The sequence below is a fragment of the Solanum dulcamara genome, chromosome 11 (genome assembly GCF_947179165.1).
Source record: "Solanum dulcamara chromosome 11, daSolDulc1.2, whole genome shotgun sequence".
In the NCBI taxonomy this organism is placed as follows: Eukaryota; Viridiplantae; Streptophyta; class Magnoliopsida; order Solanales; family Solanaceae; genus Solanum; species Solanum dulcamara.
Window position 1 is genome coordinate 39,059,746 of NC_077247.1, and position 13,904 is coordinate 39,073,649.

Consider the following 13,904-nt stretch of genomic DNA (forward strand, 5'->3'; position numbering starts at 1 on the left):
CATCGACTTTGTAGGAGTTTGTTTTTTTTGGAAAGTCGTCTTTGGTTTCTTGACTTTGGAGACTTTACGTCTTTTGCATTTGGCAATTTCAAAGTTGGATCTTCTTCTATAATTTGCATATTTTTGGTGCGCTCAAGGAGGTTGGGCCAAGAGAGGGATAGTGCATGTAAGCACTCAGAAGGGAAATGGCTAAGATGTGGTTGTCCAAAGAAAATGCTTTAGGCTCAAAGTGGGAAAACTAGAGATTAATGTTATTTGGTAGGCTTTGAAAGGCACAATCAGATCAAAAAAGGCCTACAGTCCTTTCTCAAACCAAACATTACTCAGGATTTCACCTCAACAAATATTCAGGCCAAGTTCTAGATCAACAGTGCGATGCAATTGAATTTTAATCTAAAGCTCACCACACAATGCACATGAAACCATGAGGTTGATTTTATTCTTACCTTGAATGCGTGTAAGAGAATTTTCAAGCATCACAAAAGTATAAATGAAAGATACCAACAGAAGATATGGTTTACCACAAAGCCAATCTTTTTTTTTCATCATACCAAATATTTCGCATGCTCCCAACTGTATTTGTCCCAATCAAGAAGATATGACTCTTAAAATATGTACACAATTTATTATTTTAATTTTTATTAATTTTATTATTATTATTATTATTTATTATTTTATTTTTAATTTTTTAATTTTATTTTTTTTGAAAAGAAATACCGAACCCAAGAAGAGCTGCCTACATATCTCACCGAGATGAGAATCAGGTGTGCGTAGTTCTTGCAGATATAAAATAATTTAAAGATTTAGACAAACTCAGAGTGACGTCACTTAAGTCTAGTGCTAGTTGACATCTTCAGTTGGGGAGTGTCCTTTGCCTATTTGCACCAATACCTTTCGTGTCCTCTCAATCATTGGTGAGGACACCTATCGTTGTATTATTTTTTTAAAATATTCCTCAGAGATTATACATTGGTGTGTTCTTCCAATTTCCTGCAGGAATCAACTTGTTATTGTGCTCTTTTTGGAGATTGTCTCTTATGACTTTAATTCTTTCAATTATTCACGAGAATCACACATTGTTATAACCATCCCCGACTATTATCGGGGATAGTTTTTTCTGCAAAGATATGAGAAAAGCATGAAAATGGGGCCATTATAAAAAAAATAAGTAACAAGATATAAGAGTAAGACTTCATAAAATTAAAAAATAAAAACCTTTAATGAATAAAAATTAAAAAATGAAAACCTTCCTCACTCCAATCAGACTTCATTATAGACCAAGATAAAGCAGCCTAATTAAGCTGAGAAATTATAGGAAGAGGGGGAAAACAGAGTACGTGAACATTTTGTTAGGACTGTTATTCGCCTGTTGTTTGGTTCGTGGAGTTGTTATTTCACTTAGAAGAACCAAAAAATTAGCACCAGGTCCAGTCCCTTTGCCTATCATCGGGAATCTTCACTTGCTTGGTGATAAACCCCACATATCGCTTACTTAACTCGCAAAAAGACATGGTCCAATTATGAATCTGAAATTTGAGCAAATAAACACACTTGTCATTTCCTCATCAGTCTTGGCTAAATAAGTTATGCAAAAGCAAGATTTAGCCTTTTTTAATAGATTTGCTCCAGATGCATTTTGTGCTTGCAATCAATCTGATTTCTCAGTTGTATGGCTACCTGTAAACAACTCTCAATGGAGAACGCTTCACAAGGTTATGAACTCTCACATATTCTCTGGCAATAAGCTGGATGCTAATAAGCATCTCAGGACAAAAAAATCCAAGAGTTAATTGATTATTGTCACAAGAGTGGGCAAAATTGTGAAGCAGTGGATATTGGTAGAGCAGCTTTTAGAACTTCCTTAAATTTGTTGTCCAACACCATTTTCTCTAAAGATTTGACTGATCCATTCTCTGATTCTGATAAGGAATTTAAGGAATTGGTGTGGAGCATTATGGTTGAGACTAGTAAACCAAATTTGGTGGACTATTTCCCCTTTCTTAAGAAAATTGATCCACAGGGTATAAGGCGGCGCCTGACCAATCATTTTTCTAAGGTTCTCCAGCTTATGAGTGGTTTGATTGATGAGCGGCTAAAGGAAAGGAAAATGGGAAACCATCCAAATGTTGATGTTTTAGATTCCGTTCTTAATATTAGCCCTGAAGAAATCGGCAGGAATCATATCGAGCATCTGTGTCTGGTTAATTATTCCCTACTCTTTCTCCTTCAATTCATAATTATCTGTTCATTTCTTTTTTATTTGATTTTTCGGGCAAAGTATAAAATAGTCTCAACTATGATGATGAATATTTAGTGTTATACTAGGTACATAGCTTTTACCTTAGTTGTATGCCACACCTTATCAATTTGTTTTGCTACAACAACATTTAAGTAGTACATCCCTGTGTTATAAAAGTGAACAAAAAACATCCTCTATCTATGTCAAAAATTACAATATTCATCCTTCCGTTAGTTTCTTGGCAAAAACTAACGGCTATAGTCATTTTTTTCCTCCCTCCTCCCGCTCTATTCCCTATACCTTTCCTCTTCAACCTTGTAATCGACGTGTGACAACTTTTATGCAGCAGTAATCAGTACAGTAATCCGACGAGTGAATATGGGCTAAAATATGTCTAGATCAAGTAGCGAAAGCCAACAGACAATAGAAATAGAAACGGATCGGATGAAGAAAGACAGCAGAGGATTCAGCGGAAATAAAGAATTCAGTGGAAATTCTTAGTACAAGAAACCTCATTTCTGTATAATCTTTAACCTAACTCTTTATGATATGAATGCTTCAACAATTGCATAAAAAGAATGATTTACTTGGTCAATATACAATTTGTTTTTCTTTTTAAATAAGTTTTTCATTGTATTTATTACTGTCAGTTCTTTTATTTCAATGTTTCAATTGTAGCTTTGATTATTTTGTTCATATCTATTAAGACTTATTCCTTGATATATTTTTTTCTTTTTGGCTTAAGTGTGCATTTGGAAAATTGGATTTGAATCAATTGATTGGTAGATGAAAAAACTAAGCAAGTTGTATGTAGTATTTTATGTTGTTTATTCAACTTTGAATTTTGTCTTTTTGTGAATTCAAATTGTCAGGCCAAACTACTGACTTTTAGACCATAGTTGTTAGTTTTTGCCAAGAAATTAATAGAAGGATGAATATTGCAATTTTTGACTTGGATAAGGGATGTTTTTTGTTCACTTTTATAATACAAGGATGTACTTTAAGTTTGTCCCATAATTAAGGAATGTTTTTAGCCAAAAACTCGCTACATGTATATAATGGAACATTGTACTAGATTATGACATCTATGTTGTAGGATATTACATTAGTAAGTTTTGCAGGACTTGTTTACAGCAGGGACAGATACTACATCAAATACATTAGAGTGGGTAATCTCTGAACTACTTAAGAATCCGCACACTTTGGAGAAAGCACAAGAAGAACTCGCATAATTAATTGGCAGAGGCAAACTAGTAGATGAAGTCGATGTTGCACAGCTACCTTACTTGCGATGCATCATGAAAGAAACCTTACAAATACACCTGCCAGTTTCTTTCTTAATTCCTATCAAAGTGGAGGAAGATGTTGAGCTTTGTGGCTATACTGTTCCAAAAGGCTCGCAAGTTCTAGTGAATGTATGGGCAATTGGGAGAGACTCTGATATATGGGAAGTCCTTTTGGACTTTAAGCTAGAGAGGTTTTTGTTAAACCTCAATTGATAGAGGTTGAGAGTAATTTGTCATTGAAGGGAAGAGAGGAGAAGAGAATATAGGAAAGTAAGAGAGATAGAGACGAGAGAAAAGTGAGAAAAATAGAGAGAGGAAAATATCAGTCTCTTCTTTCAATACATCATCACAACTGATACATATACACTACATGTGTATTTATTAAGTATTTTATCTAATTTTTCCACTCACACTTCTAACAAACTTCTAACAACTTTACTAACAGACTTAGTTACTTTTAACTAACCATTAGCTTGCCTAACTAACTCTTTAGTCAACACCCCCCTTCAAGCTTATGGTTTAAACAAATCCATGACTCCTAGGTGGCTTAGGAGTAGTTGATATTGTGCTTTGCCAAGGCTCTTTGTGCGAAAATCAGTAAGCTGATCTTCAGTGTGCGTGAACTCAATTTTTAGGGTTCCTTGACAGATCTTTTTCCTTACAAAATGAGAGTCTATGTCTAAATGTTTGGTCCTTTCATGGAAGATTGGATTTTCTGCAATTTGTATTGCAGACTTGATGTCACACACCATTCTAAAGGGAAGATCAACTTGAATACCAAGTTCTTTGAATAAGCCAATTAGCAAAGTTACCTCAGCTGCACAGTTTGCCATGCTCCTGAATTCAGCCTCTGCTGAACTTCTGGAGACTGTCTCTTATTTTTTAGACTTCCAAGAGATGAGAGCTCCACCAAATTTGATTAAATAACTAGTGACAGACCTCCTAGTCTCTAGACATGCACCCCAGTCTGAGTCATAATAGGCAAGAAGTTGATTTGAAGTCACTGCTGGCGTGAAGAGTCCTAGGCCTGGAGCTTCTTTAATGTACCTTACCACCCTGAGTGTTGCAGCCATGTGAGACTCCTTGGGGCAATGCATATATTGACTCAACTTTTGAACTGAGAATGCCAGGTTAGGTCTGATCATTGTAAGATAGAGAAGTCTTCCAACTAGCCTCTGATATCTGCCAGGGTCCTTCAGCACAGGATCTGCATGTTCTCCTTTTGGAGGAACCTGCTCATCAAACTTTATAGATGTTAGTTTCAGATTTTGTTCAAATGGTGTACTTGCAGGTTTAGCTCCCCCTAGACCAGCTTCAGCTATTAACTCTAATGCATACTTTCTTTGATATAAGTGTATCCCTTGACTGGATCTGGCAACTTCAATTCCTAGAAAGAACTTAAGTTCTCCCAGATCCTTTATCTTAAACTATTTTTGCAGGTCCCTCCTTGTGCAATCTATAAATGGTTGCATGTTGCCCGTGATTAAGAGATCATCTGCATAGACTAATACAATTACTGTGTCACCCTCAACTTGTCTAGTGAATAAAGAGTAGTCATAGTGGCTCTGAATAAAGCACAGTTATACCAGGGCTTTTGTATTCATTGCCTAGGAGCTTGTTTGAGGCCATAGAGGGACTTGTAGAGTTTGCAAACTTTACCATGCTCCCCCTGTCTTGCAAAACCAGCAGGAACAGTCATGTAGACCTCCTCCAAGATATCACCATTAAGGAAAGCATTGTGAACATCTATTTGGTGAATGCACCAGCCTTTAGAGGCAGCCAAAGTAATAATGGATCTAATAGTAACCATCTTTGCAATAGGATTGAATGTCTCACTATAGTCCAGACCTTCTTATTGGTTGTACCCTTTGGCCACTAGCCTTGCCTTAAACCTTTCAACTTCACCTGTAGCCTTGTACTTCACCTTATAGACCCATTTGCAACCAATAGGTTTCTTGCCAGGGGGCAAGTCTACCACAGTCCAAGTATGATTGTCCTGCAAAGCAGCAATTTCAAGTTCCATAGCCTGGATCCAATTAGGATCAAGAGAGGCTTCAGAATAGAAAGTAGGTTTAGTGATAGCTGAGTAGGCAGCCAGAGCATAAGCATAGGATGAATACAAATGAGCATAGGACAGATGGACAGAAATAGGGTATGTAGAGGAGGTGTTGTGGTGTGCAGTGACAAAGTCCTGAAGCCATAAGGGAGGCTTAGTTTGTCTACAGGACTTCCTAGAAGGAACATTTGTCTGAGGGGTAACATGAAGGTCTGAAGAGGGTGAAGCAAGATCTGGACAAGGTGATGGAGAGTGGGATAAAAGAGGAGATGGAGAATGTGGCACATGAGGAGGATCAACAGTTTGTGTAGGTAAAGTTAGAACAGGAAAAATAGGATTAGAAGAGACTTGTAAGTCTTTGAATGGAAAGACATCTTCCTTGAACACTACATTTCTATTTACAAACAGAGATTTGGAGTGCAAATCATATAAGAGATAGCCCTTTTATGATAGAGAGTATCCCATCATAACAGCAGGAATGGCTCTAGGTGCAAATTTGTCTGGGACCTTTGGAGAGATAGCATAGCATAAGCATCCAAAAGTTCTTATATGGGAGAGAGAAAGGGGTGATGAATGTAACAGTTTAAAGGGAGATTTGTAATGAAGAAGTTTGGAGGGAAGTCTGTTAAGAAGGTAGACAGCAGTGGTGACACACTCACCCCAGAATTTCAATGGGATGTTAGCTTGAAATCTGAGTGCCCTAGCCGTATCTAAAATAGTTCTATGTTTCCTTTTAGCAACACCATTTTGTTGAGGTGTATAGACACATGTACTCTGATGAAGGATACCAAGAGTAGATAGTAGAGACTGAAAATCATGACCGAGAAACTCACTACCATTATCAGTCCTAAAAATTTTAACAGTAGTAGAGAATACGTTGTGCACTTGTGCAAAAAATATTCTCAGCACTACTATAGTATCAGCTTTAGAGGTAATGAGAAATAACCAAGTAAATCTGGAAAAATCATCTACTATAGTAACAAAGTACTTCATTTCAGAATGAGTTGGTACTCTGTAAGGACCCCATATATCACAATGAACAAGTTCAAACACAGACTTAGAAACATGAGAACTAGCTGGAAAAGAAAGCTTAGTTTGTTTAGCTAAGGAGCAGACAGTACAAGGTAAATCCATAGTGGTATATACAATATCAAGACCTGTGGACTTCTTTATTATGTCTATAGATGCATGACCTAATCTTCTATGCCACAAGGAGCTAGACTCAGGTTGAATTGATGGAGCAGAGGAAGTATTTGTTGAATGTGCTGAAGGAGGAACAATTGGGAATGAGTTGATGAGATCTTCCTTGAGAATGTAGAGACCTTGCTCTTCTCTACCAACCCCCTTGACTAGTCTACTGGAGAGATCCTAAAAAATATAAAAATCAAGAAAGAAGGCTGCCATACACTGAAGTTCTTTGGTAAGTTGTGACACAGACAGTAGGTTACATTTGAAATCTGGAACAAACAGCATATTACTAATACTTTGGCTATCAAATACTTTTGTTCTCCGAGTATGTGAAACTGATGCTACATTACCAGTGGGGAGATGAACTTCTCTCCTATCAGAGCTAGGCACAGGTTGAATTGTATCAAGTACATCAAAACTAGCAGTCATATGATCTGTGACTCCAGTATCAACTATCCATTCCATGGGCACATATTTGGAGACTAAGGCAGAAAAGACACTACCTACAGAAGCTGCTTTGGCTGAGTGCTCCCCTACATTTTCACTTCCTTTTGCCAATATTTGCATGATCTGCTGATACTGATTTTGTGTGAAAAAAGCTGTTGAAGGTGGGGAATTGAGACTAGTAGTAGCAGTTTGAGAGATTTCAGCTTGATTAGCATAGGAATTAGTGGTACCACCTTTCTTCTTTGATCTCCAAGCAACAAAATAGCCTTTAACTTTGAAGCATTGTTCCTTGGTGTGTCCCCTGTATCCACACACTTCACACAAGACCACAACCTTCTGAGGCTTCTATAATTATGGCTTGTATTGAGAGTCACAATGTCCTCTATTTGGTTGGCCATCACCACCTCTTTGTTGATGTCCAGAATTACCACTCCCCTGAGTGTAAGTTTTCTGACTGAACAGAGTTGTACTTTCAATAGCCCTATGAAGAGAAGCATCCGAACTTGCATGCATCAGATTTCTCTGACTTTCATGATCTAAGATGAGGGAGAAGGCCTTGTTTAGGTTTGAGTAGGAGTTTGAAGCAGAATTTGGCCTCTAACAGTTGAGTAGGACTCATTCAATCCCATTAGAAACTAAAGTATTGACTTTTTTTAGTTAAAACCAAACCAACCCTATAATGATCGGGTTTTTTTTCCAAACACCAAATCAAGTCAAACCAAACCACTAGTCGGTTTTTTTTTCCGGTTTGGTTCGGTTTGTCGGTTTGGTGCGATTTTTCAATTTGCCCTGTACAGCCCTACAAAAAATATATAAGAGTGAAGGTTAGATGGACTGGGTATAGTTTTATTTTTTAAAAAAATAAAAATAATAACCTTTTTTCGGAAAAAGTGGGGGAGGGGGTGAAGTATGAATATTTTAAAAAATATTTTATAAAAGAAATTTTAAAAATTTTAAACAATAAAAGGACGATGATTTTGGGGGAGGGGGAGAGGGAGGTGGTTGAGTGCACGAGCAAAATATTTTAAATTTTATTTAAAAAATCTTTTTTTAAAAAAAAAGTAATTTCATTTATAAAAAATAATTTCTTTTTTTGGGATAGAAATTCTTTAGTCTTTAACTTTTAACTAATATTAATAGTTTATTTATTTTTTGTCAATGTGGAATATTTTATCCATGTAGAATGCCATGTGGCAAGTTTTTTTAAAAAAATAGAGTGAGTAGAGAGTGTGTATTACACACACTACTGAGGTGTGTTTCTCAAACTAATAAGTGATAGTTTAGGTATGAAACTCACACTTTCAATAGTTTAGGTATGAAACTCAAAAAAAAATAGTTTAGGTGTGTTTTTGATATTTATCTCAAAAAAATGATATATATGCAGCCTTAATTATTCTTACTTTGATATTTAATTAAAATAAAATTAAATAAAGTGACATGGATAATTAAGAATAAAAGATAAATTATTAAATGAGAAAAGATATAAAGTCATTGAAGTTGTCCCGAATTCTCAAAAAGACATCTTAACTTTGCGAGCGTCCTATTACCTCACAAAAGTATTGAGTATCTATGGAAAATGACTATTTTTGACTCATTTTCTCACCTGATTTGTGAACACATACAACACACATGTGAAAGTCTGTTATTATTACTAAAACTCAATTAAAAAGTGGCACGTGTCAGTGGTTTTCTTACCTAGTAGTCCAATCCGCATGGATCTACTCCAGATGGCGTAGTTCTCTGAGCCGGTGAGTTGCAAAGAGATTAGAGAGCTTCCTAGAGTGTCATTAGGTTGAAGGTAAAGTGGATGATTGTGATCTATCACCGGAGCACTGAAACGTACAGCTTCTGCGGTGGTGTTTGTGTTTAGGTTGCTGGTTTCCATAGATCCAGCTTCAAACTCAACTATGATGGCCATTGTTTCACAGCTTCGAGATTTGATTTTTTTCTTAACTGCTGGCTACCGATTCGACTTCTTCTCAGCTTCGAATCGCAGCAGTCGATTCCACTACACTATGGGACACGACAGTGGCTCTGATACCATGTTAAACCTCCATTGATGGAGGTTGAGAGTAATCTACCGTTGAAGGGAAGAGAGGAGAAGAGAAGATAGGAAAGTAAGAAAGAGAGAGATGAGAGAAAAGTGAGAAAAATAGATAGAGGAAAATATCAGTCTCTTCTTTCAATAGATCATCACAACTGATACATATACACTATATGTGTATTTATTAAGTATTTTGTCTAATTGTTCCACTCACACTTCTAACCAACTTCTAACAACTTTATAACAGACTTAGTTAGTTTTAACTAACCATTAGCTTGCCTAACTAACTCCTTAGTCAACAATTTTGGGAGTCAGAAATAGATGTTAGAGGTCGGGATTTTGAACTCATTCCATTTGGTGTTGGTCGAAGAATTTGCCCTGGATTGCCTTTAGCTATCAGGATGATTCCAGTCGCCCTAAGCTCATTGCTGAATACATTAAATTGGAAGCTTCATGGTGGAATTGCACCTAAAGATTTGGACATGGAGGAAAAATTTGGCATTACATTGGCAAAACTTCAACCTCTGCTAACTATCCCAACCTCAATGTAGCTACAGGGATACACTAATTAATAAGGTTTTAAGTTAAGCAAATTAAAGTGTTTTCTTTTACTTTCCAGTGTGACTCGAAGTTAATGATGGAGGTGCTCAACTACTCGTTTTTGAATGTTCAAATCAAAATATATAAGATGAATCGGGCTATCAAAAGGCTATGTTACGACTTCATTGTATTTGTAGAATATATGCTTATGTATTTTTACAAGAAAAACATTGATTAATTGTTTGTTGGTAAGATATCTTTGTTCTTGATATATTCCCTCTATTGAAGTTACTTTTTACCTTTTTCTATGGGGGTGGGGTGGGGGGTGGAGGTGTTTGGGACCTATAAAAAGCTTTTGGGATGAATTGCATGTGTCCTAATATCGCAAAATGGGCATAAGAAATTCAAAAAAAAGGGTTAATTAGGCTTTGACCATCAAAATTAAAAATTATTTATTTTACTTAGAATTTTTAAAGTTGAAGCTAGAATTGGAGTTTTGTTTGCTCATCTCTTTTGCAAAAACTATTTAGAATTTGAATGTATTTTTTAAATATGATTTATACCTCCAATTTTTTAAAAACTAGCAAAAATTTACTTCAAACATACAATCAAATTTGCTCTAAAAAGTAATATTTAGGGATAAATTGCTCATAATGTCATAGATTATATTCCATATATGAGCTATATTATTACAAATATGTTTTTACCTTATTTAAAAAGATTTAATTTGGATTGAATAGAGCCGTCAATAAGGGCTAGGCCGGTTGGGCCAGACCCAATCCGCAATTTGATAGGGTTGGGCTAAGAATTTTAGAACCCATTTAAAATAGGACCTTGTAGCCCGGTCTGGATAAGCCCGTCAGTTTGTAGGGCTTGAACAATGCAGGTGGACCCGGCCTGTGGCACAAATAAAAAATAAGTAAAAAACAAAATAGAACACTAAAAATAACAAAAGCAGTCCAAACTTAAAGTCTTAAATCGAATATTATAAAGTTCAAACACCCAATATAAAAAACATTTTTTTACGGTTGTATCCAAAATATTACATAAAAGAACAATAATTTCAGATTGAAGTCATACAACCAAATCTATACTTGAAGCCATGTAATATTGTCTTGTCAATATTTATGTTAATATTTAAAATTATAAATTTAAATTATAAAAAATATATTCTTTTAAAAAAAGTGGACTGGCCCGGTGCGACCCATAGCCCACATAATTGTGAGTTGAGCTGACATTTTTTGGCCCGTCAAAATAATGGGTCATCCCAATCCAACTCGTAAAATTTCAAAGCATATATGAACTAGCCTGGATCGGTTGGACCGGCCCATATTGACAGCTCTAGAGTTGAAGATGATTATTATTTTTTATATATAGTTGGTTTGTTGCGTGTACTTTCCATAAAAAATATGAAATATGATTTAAATATGAAACATAATTTAATGGGGTTATTTTTATAAAAAAAAATTAGGATAAATTTGACAAAGAAATATATAATGAAAGTGAAAATAATGTTTTGGATATTTTTGCAAATTTTAAATATAACTTCAAATGGTATTTAAATTTTTTACGATCAAATGGTAATTTTACGATAAAGAAAATAAAAGTATTACAAGGAAACGTAGAGGCTAAAAGAGGTTTTCTGAAAACCTTAATAAAAAAATTAGATCGCTCTCTCTCTAACATCTCACTAGAAAAAAAAGCTCTCAAAGAAGACTAGTTTTAAGCTTATGGCTACCAGGGAACCGGATCCACCTCCGGACCTCCAAAAATTTCGTTCAAAAGACAGAATCGTAGGTATCGATGAGACGAATCCAACACAACAGGAATCGTCCCAATCGGACATTCGAAGCTTCGGGAATGTTTAAAAATAGCAGCGATCACTGTTCAACATTCTGCCACTGATCAAGGAACCAATTCTAAGTCAACTTCTGTAATTTGTATTGAAAAACCATCAATTGGGGATGTTAGAACAGCATCCCAGCCACATCATATCAAAAATCCAAGGGATTTCACCGTGGAAATTAAGAGAAATCCAGGCGCGACAGTGGGACGAAACTCCGGCGAAACGCCGGCCACTCGAACTACAAATTCGACGGCCTCCGATGTTATTCGAGGTGGCGCACCACCGGGGGTTGGTAGTGCACCCTCAGGCGCACCTCATACTAAAAGCCCAGCTCCAATGGGTGACGGCGTCGCCGGCGACACACTGTTGAACTCGGACGTCGGCGTTCCGGCGACATTCGAGAGTCAAGACCAATGCCATCTTGTAGAGGAGAAAAATACGAATACAACCATCCAAAAATCGCCGCCATACACAAAGCCAAACTCGTCGAATATCAATTTGAAGAATTCCGGCGGTGAAGTGATTTCCGATAGTGGCGGCGTCGCCGCGTCTGGTGGCGAAAATACAAATTGTTCTGGGGGTTTGGTAGACGATCTTACAAGGAACACAATGAACCAAAAAGCCCCATCAGCAACAACACCTATCTCCTCCAATTTGGAAATTAGGGTTCCAATCCAAACTGCCGGAGGCAGCGCAGCGGCAAAGCTCCAATTCCAAAATTGGCAATGTCAACCTATTCATCTTGAAGAGAGGAGTCCAGAAACACAAAAAGCCCCTTCAGGTATGGTACCTATCAATTCGAATTTATCAATTAGGGTTGCCAATTTGAGTACTAATACTGGCAGCGGCGACACCGGAACTCCGGCGATCGGAAAACATGTTTCTAGTTTGAATAATAATACGCACCAATACAGTATCCATCAAAAAAATTTAAACTCAAAAAATGACTATCCTAACACACCAAATGCCAATACTAGAATTGAACCTAATGTAAAAATCACCAAAAACACTCATCCGGTGAACGCCCAAAGAAATTCTCAAGGTATTACTAACCCCCATATCAGTACGAACGTTTTAAACCAAACGCCACAATTTTTAGACACCTCTAACTCAAAGTCCAAATTTCCATCTTGTGATAATAGAGTCGAAAACAGTCTTCTAGTGCCCCAAAATGTTTCCCCAGATAATCCTAGCACCTTAACTAATCCTAAAAGTACCAAATACCCTCCCAGTTCAGACTTCCCTCCAATATCTTCTAATTTCCAAAAATACGACCCAAAAAACTCTAGAAATCCGGTAGTGACCCTAACCCCCAGTCCGCTACCTCTAAAGACCAAGCCCCCTATCAACCAACCGGTCACCACAAATCACCCTCCGCCCCCTATAGCAAAACAATCCATGGCCACACGGCTGAGAGCTACACAAACTGAGAATACTACCAAAATTGACCTTACAACCCCAAAAAGAGTAATGAAACAAGGCTGTCCTGCTATTATGTTTAAGAGAGAGGACTACATGATTAAAATGGCAGAATCATGTAAGAATGAAAGGAGGAAATATCATTGTTATCTGCTAGTTCCCCTCCTGCAACCACTATCAAGCAAATTCAAAGCATCACAACCAATTTCTTCTGGGGGTGGAAGAATGAAAGGAGGAAATATCATTGGTCTTCTTGGAAGAATCTGAGTTATCCCTATGAAGAGGGTGGTATTGGAGCGAGACTAATATCAGATGTTGCCAAGTCTTTCCAATACAAACAATGGTGGATATTCAGAACTAAGAATTCCTTATGGAGTGAGTTCCTCAAAGCTAAGTACTGTCAGAGGTCAAATCCTATAACCAAAAAATGGCACACAGGACAGTCTCTGATATGGAAGCACCTCATGAAGAACAAGCACAATGTTGAGCCTCATATCCAATGGCAGATACAGTCTGGTTCTTGCCTCTTTTGGTGGGATAATTGGTTGGGAGTTGGCCCCTTAGCTAATTTCAGGTCAGCCAGTAGTAGACAGAACAATACTAAGGTGTCTTCTTTCATGATTAATGGTCAATGGAATGTAGAACTGGTCTCTCAGAAAGCACCTCCTCAGTTTGTACCTAGCATCCTGGCAAGTAACATCAACTATCAGCCCCACAAACTTGATCAGGCCTCTTGGAAGCCTAATAGCAGTGGGGAATTTAGTTGTTCTTCTGCCTGGGAACTTATCAGGGACAAAAGGAGTAAGACAAGAATTAACTCTCAAATATGGCACAAACAC

At 36.9% G+C, this 13,904-nt stretch overlaps 1 pseudogene; it reads left to right on the forward strand.

The window, feature by feature from the left end:
* The first annotated feature begins 1,337 nt into the window (after positions 1-1,337).
* On the forward strand, positions 1,338-9,811 carry LOC129874436 (geraniol 8-hydroxylase-like; annotated as a pseudogene).
* The last annotated feature ends 4,093 nt before the right edge of the window (positions 9,812-13,904 follow it).